The sequence below is a fragment of the Rhea pennata genome, chromosome Z (genome assembly GCF_028389875.1).
Source record: "Rhea pennata isolate bPtePen1 chromosome Z, bPtePen1.pri, whole genome shotgun sequence".
Lineage (NCBI taxonomy): Eukaryota > Metazoa > Chordata > Aves > Rheiformes > Rheidae > Rhea > Rhea pennata.
Window position 1 is genome coordinate 343438 of NC_084702.1, and position 5510 is coordinate 348947.

General features: G+C 62.2%; 1 long non-coding RNA gene across 2 annotated transcripts; it reads right to left on the minus strand.

Moving 5' to 3' along the window:
- Window positions 1-429: 429 nt before the first annotated feature.
- Window positions 430-4601, minus strand: LOC134153857 (uncharacterized). 2 transcript variants are annotated; one of them, XR_009961254.1, is made up of 3 exons: window positions 4538-4601; window positions 2287-2459; window positions 430-592 (listed from the first exon to the last, which is right to left on the minus strand). It is a non-coding gene; the product is annotated as an uncharacterized LOC134153857 (long non-coding RNA). The 2 variants fall into 2 exon arrangements; XR_009961253.1 differs by lacking the exon at window positions 4538-4601 and adding an exon at window positions 2873-3064.
- Window positions 4602-5510: the final 909 nt, after the last annotated feature.

The following is a 5510-nucleotide window of genomic DNA, read 5'->3' on the forward strand; positions in this document are numbered from 1 at the left end:
TGTGGGGTTTGTTAGGCGCCGAGCTAGGCGACCTGTCCTTCAACTGAGACTAGAAGCAGGTGTGCTGCGAGAAACAGAACAAGAACGCAGAATATGAGCCAAGCAGATAACCGTGGTGTGTGCTTGTGAGAAAACTGTATCAAGGGACATAACCAATCGCTTTAGCAGCTGGAGCGCGTGCTTGTCGCTGTATACCCAATCACCGCGCTGTGTACGTCGCGTGCACAACTCGTGCTTACTGTATCGATAGATATATTTTGCCTTCTGACATGGATAAACGTCTTCTGATCAGAACCTATCAGGAGTCCGTGCAATCAATCCCTTCAACCGGTCACTATCCCCCTATCCACCTCCCCCGCCCCCCCCGCCGGCCCCCGCCTCCTCTGCTGCTCCGTGAACTGCAGCTTACTACTCCACGGTTCGGGTACGGACGCTGCCAACCTTCCTACTGTCAAAGGCTCCTCGTCAGCACCAGGCAGAGAACTCGCCAAGACCGGCATTCGGATTCTCCCGGCTGCTCTCGGCGCGTCACCTGCCGAGGTCGGAGGGCGGCAGCCTGCAGTTCTTCACGACGGCCCGTCGTCGTTCCCTGCTGTTCAGAATGCCGAGGATTAAAGCAATTTAGAAACACAAAAATACTACCGCCGTATAGCGTAAAGCCGAGCTAAAGTTTCCGCAACCTCTCTGCGTCCGACAGAACGAGCCACGCGCATCAGCGCCTACAGCTCGAGGCCGCCGACCCCTCCCGGGCGACGTTCTTCCGGCAGGCTCCCTCCCCGAGCGCCTCGGCCTTGCCTAAGGGTCTCCCTCGGGACATTGCAACTTAGCCAGCCAGCACCTGTCGACGCAGGCACCGTAAAATCCATCACCCTACGAAAGTACGGAGCAAAGCAAAGCTCTGCGGAAAATCGTAACACTCCAAAGGTGCTTCTAAGCACAAAAGCAGCTCTAACGCAAACGCGCGCGCGCGCACGCGCGCAAGGTAAACGAGAACGCGCAACCCGCAGGTACCGCTTCCCCCAGCCCTGCTCTGGGAGCTACGACGACACTCGGGTTTGCTGCGAAAGGGAAGTTAGACTAAGTAGCCGCTAGAGACTAATCTGTCAGAAACCTTCTCTGTCTGCATTTTTTGGCGCAACGTGCTCTGCCCCTCGGTCAATGCAGACACGCGCAACACCCCCTTCCTGTAACACCCGCACAGTAACCCCCTCCTCGTTAAGGTTAGTGCTCATCGTGCCGCTCGGACAGATGATCCCCTGCTGTCTAGTCCCAGGCCTGGCGTTACCACTTTAGAGGGACCTGAGCGCGTCGGACCGCCTCTGTGCTGTCAAAGGGAGAAGTATCGCAGACACTTACAGCCCAGGCCGCTGCTAAACGGTCTTTCTCACAGCCAGAGAATTTGCGTTCCGGCCCCAAAGGGGACGCGAGGACGGTGCCGTTGGCACCCCCTTTTCTGACGGTGCTGCTCCCACAGAGTCACCAGATGCGGAAAGCATTACTGGAAAAGGCTCGCCTTGTCCGAGGAATTTGCGGGCAGGAGATGCTAATTCAGTCCACGAGGCTTTAACGTCTCCTCCACCTACGGTCTTCCTCCTCCCCCAGATACCATTGCCAGGTAACTAACTGCGGGTTGCGCTAACCGAGCCCTCCGAAAACGACCTCTTCGTTTTACAGGGCGCACGCTTTCTCTATCTCTCCCCCTCTCTCTGTTCTCTGTTTCTCTCTCTCTCCCCCTCTTTCCTTTTCTCTCTCTCTCTCTCTCTCCCCCCCTCTCCTGTAACTCTGGCCGCTTCACCATCGTTCCCCGAAGATAACGATTTGCTGCCCTGCAGCTTTTAAAACAGGACGTTTTGTAGACACACAAAGTCACGCGCCCAGAAATACACGTACGGAGCAGATTTGTTTGTGAGCTGCACAGGCCTCCCGTTACACGTTGGTGACCTATTATTCCGATCGCTCTTAACGGCGATCCTGCCTAGTCGGGAGGAACGGGTTTTCCTTTCGGGGAGACGGGGACAGCTCTCAGCCGGTCCCGGTTGATTTTATTACTTCAGCTTGCTTACGTTTTCCCGGTCTCCTCTACTTCGGCCGCGCCAATTAACCTCAAAAGCATCACGCCTTTCCCCTTCTATCTACGCGCGTACGATAACAAAACAAAATAGAAACGACCAAAGCAAAACTAAGGCAGGTGCCGCTAGCGATACCCACGGGGTAGGAACGGCTTGCTTGGGCCTCAGCGCTGCCTTCGGGAGGCCAAAATAACTAACAGTCACTGTCGAGAGTTACCTTGACTTGCCCGTGGCGGAACACCTGCCGCTACCGTGGCAGCTGCTGGGGATACCGAGGGTCCGCTGCGTTTCTGCCTCCTCGTTTCAACCCCGTCCCTTAGGTATTAATCCCCTGCACGCCGCTCGTCCGGCTTCCCTCTCCGTCAGCATTTGCTGTCGTTGGTTCCAGCTCTGTAACAAAGAGAGAAACTGGCATTTTGCTGGCAACGAAAGGCTTAGATTTACGCGCGTTCTTTTTCTCTTTACTGTGTTCCTGTTTTTTTTCTCCCCCCCCTCCCCCCACCCCCCGAAAGGAAAGGGCTTAATACAGCACTTTGTATCACACAGTACAGGGTAAACTGTTTGGAAACGCTGCATACAGCCAACAGGGCTAGGTTATTAGACAGGCAGGCGCATCACCTGACACTTACCTACGCCGCCTTCCGTGAAACCTTGTTTTTATTCCGCTTCGGTATTATCGTTACTGCTCCGCATCCTTTCTCAAAGCCTTGCACGCACGCGCTTAACCGAGAATTCTCTCGGCCCTTAACTACACGGAAGAGCGACAGCACTCGATGTGCCGGTCTCTCTTTCAGACCTATTACCTTTTCGATACAGCTCCCGGACTCCCGTTGCGCTCGGATGCTCGCCTCACAGGCGGCGACCAAAGCGAACGGCTGCGTCGCTGGGTCTAGCCGCTTCTCTTGGAGATGCCCCCTTCCGGGGACTTACCCTGCCAGACAGACCGAGGCGGCTGATGAGGCCACGAGGGTACCAGGTTTTAGACACTACTTCCCCGAGGGTGACAGACGCAACCGCTTCTCTTCACGTTACTCACAGCCACGTTCATCTATTACTTAGGACAAAGCCGGTTCTACTTTAAGAGGGGACTGTTGTTCGCTTAAACTTTGCAGAGAGTCCATAACCTGCTACGCATCCTCTCTAGTCCCTTCTGCTTTCGCAAGGCCGGTGGTAAGGAAAGGCTGTTATTAATAGCACCCATTCTCCCGCAGGCCGGGGTAAGCCATTTCTCTGCTCTGAGGAGGTGCCCGAAAAAAGCCAGGCTCTTTTCTGTAGCATCCCTGGGGCTTCCCAGGGCCCATCAGTGCTCTCTTAGGCTTTTCCCGAGCCTTTTATTTTACTAGGCGACTCCTTAGCCTGCAGTTTCATGTTAACGCTCCCCTGAAGCATTGCGCACAGCGCAGTTATCCCAGACCAGCCGCATCTTGCGCCTACAGAGAGTTCCGAGAGGCGGCTCAGGCGAAGAGAGAGAAAAAATCGGTTTGGCAGCTGTGCCGTCACCAGCCAACGTTTCTCAGGCTGTGCCTGGCTGGGGGAGGGGGGGGGGGGCCCTCAGGGCGTCTGGGAGCCTCTTTCTTCTACCCATCCGCCCGCTTGCCCGGCCACGCTTCTCAAGCGAATGACTTGGGGCTGCGCTCACCGCGCCCGACCCGAGTTCTCCCTCGGTCGGTTTGGCGCAGAGGGTTCAAGCCTCCCGGGACTCAGCAGCGCTCCGGGGCCCGCCTGCGGCCCCGCTCCCCCGGGCTGCGTCCCGAGCAGCTGGGCAGGAGCCGGGGCCCTAAAGGCCACACGTGGCGGGGGGCGGGGGGGGGTCGGACCCGCGCTGCGGCACACGCGGCGCCGCGCAGACCCCGCTCCCGGCGGGGCCGAGCCGGGCCCCAGCCCCCGCCGCCCCGAGCCCCGCACCGCCGCCTCCGCGCAGCCACGGCCTCAGCGAGCAGGCGGCAGCCCGACACCCGCGGCCACCCGAAGGGGCGCGCTCGCCTCACGGGCACCCCCCGCTCCTCCACCTCAGGCAGCCTCAGCCCGCCGCGCCGCGCGAAAGCTCCGTCCCTGCTCGCCGCCATGCTGCTCCCCGGCGCCGCGCATGCGCCGCCCGCCAACCGGGCGCAGCCGCAGCAGCGGCCCGGCGATCGAGCACCGCGCATGCGCCGGCTGCGGCCGCGGCCGCGGCGGGACGGGCGGGGGAAGCGGGGAGGAGGCGAGAGCCGGGGCGGCGCTCTCGCGGCTCCCGCGTGCGAGCCGCAGGGCGCCGCGGCCCCGCGGGGCTCGCCCCGAGCGGCGAGCGCCCCGAGGCTGCTCTGCCCGTGCCCGAGAAACCGACGGGCATCAGCGAGCAGGCTCCGGGGCCGCTCCGGGGCGGCACTGGCCGTCCCCGCGACCCCAGGGAGCAGCGATAAGGAGAAGCGCCCTGCGCTACCGGTCCATGAGCACCGGGAAGGGGCGAGGAGCCGGGCCCGTGCGCTTACCTGCGGCCGAAAGAGCGGAGAGGCGCGGCAGTGCGCGCGTGTGCTGCCGGCGGTATTCTCCGCCCGCAGGGGAGGCCGGGGGGGGGGGCGGCAGCACTGGCTTTTGGACCCGCGAGAACAGCACAGAGCGGGGCGGGAGGCAGTGCGCATGCGCGGCCCCGTCTCGGGTGCAGTACCGCAATGCGGACAGGCGAGGGCAGCAGAGAGCGGGGCGGGAGGCAGTGCGCATGCGCGGCCCCGTCTCGGGTGCAGTACCGCAATGCGGACAGGCGAGGGCAGCAGTGAGCGGGGCGGGAGGCAGTGCGCATGCGCGGCCCCGTCTCGGGTGCAGTACCGCAATGCGGACAGGCGAGGGCAGCAGTGAGCGGGGCGGGAGGCAGTGCGCATGCGCGCCGCCGTTTCGGGTGCACTCGAGCACTCTCGAAACGAGGGGCCGGTAACGAGCACTGCAGCGGGCAGGGCGTAGGCGCTTTCCCGCCTCAGGTGCGCTCCTGCTTTTTTTCGACCCTCGAGGGCAGCGGTGAGCGCGGCGGAACGCAGTGCGCGGGCGCCTGCCATATCTGTTGCAATACCGCTTTATCGACAGGCGAGGGCAGCAGTGAGTACGGCGGAACGCAGTGCGCATGCGCTGCCCCGCAGTAACGAGCGCCTGAGTAATATGGCCGCGCGGCAGCGCAGCCGCGAAAGAACGACCGCTGCCGGCATGCCGCGCGGCACGAAGATGGCGCACCGGAAGCCCAGTGTCGGAAGACTACCGCTCCCGGCGTGCCGCGCGGCACGAAGATGGCGCACCGGAAGCCCAGTGTCGGAAGACTACCGCTCCCGGCGTGCCGCGCGGCTGCCGCGCAACGCTCCAATAACTTCGGCCCTATGGCCGGCCCGTCCCGCGCCGTCCCCCAATACCCTCCGGCGCTCCCGCGACCGGACCCGCGGCAGTTCCGACACCGCCTCCGCCCCTTCCCCGCAATCCTGC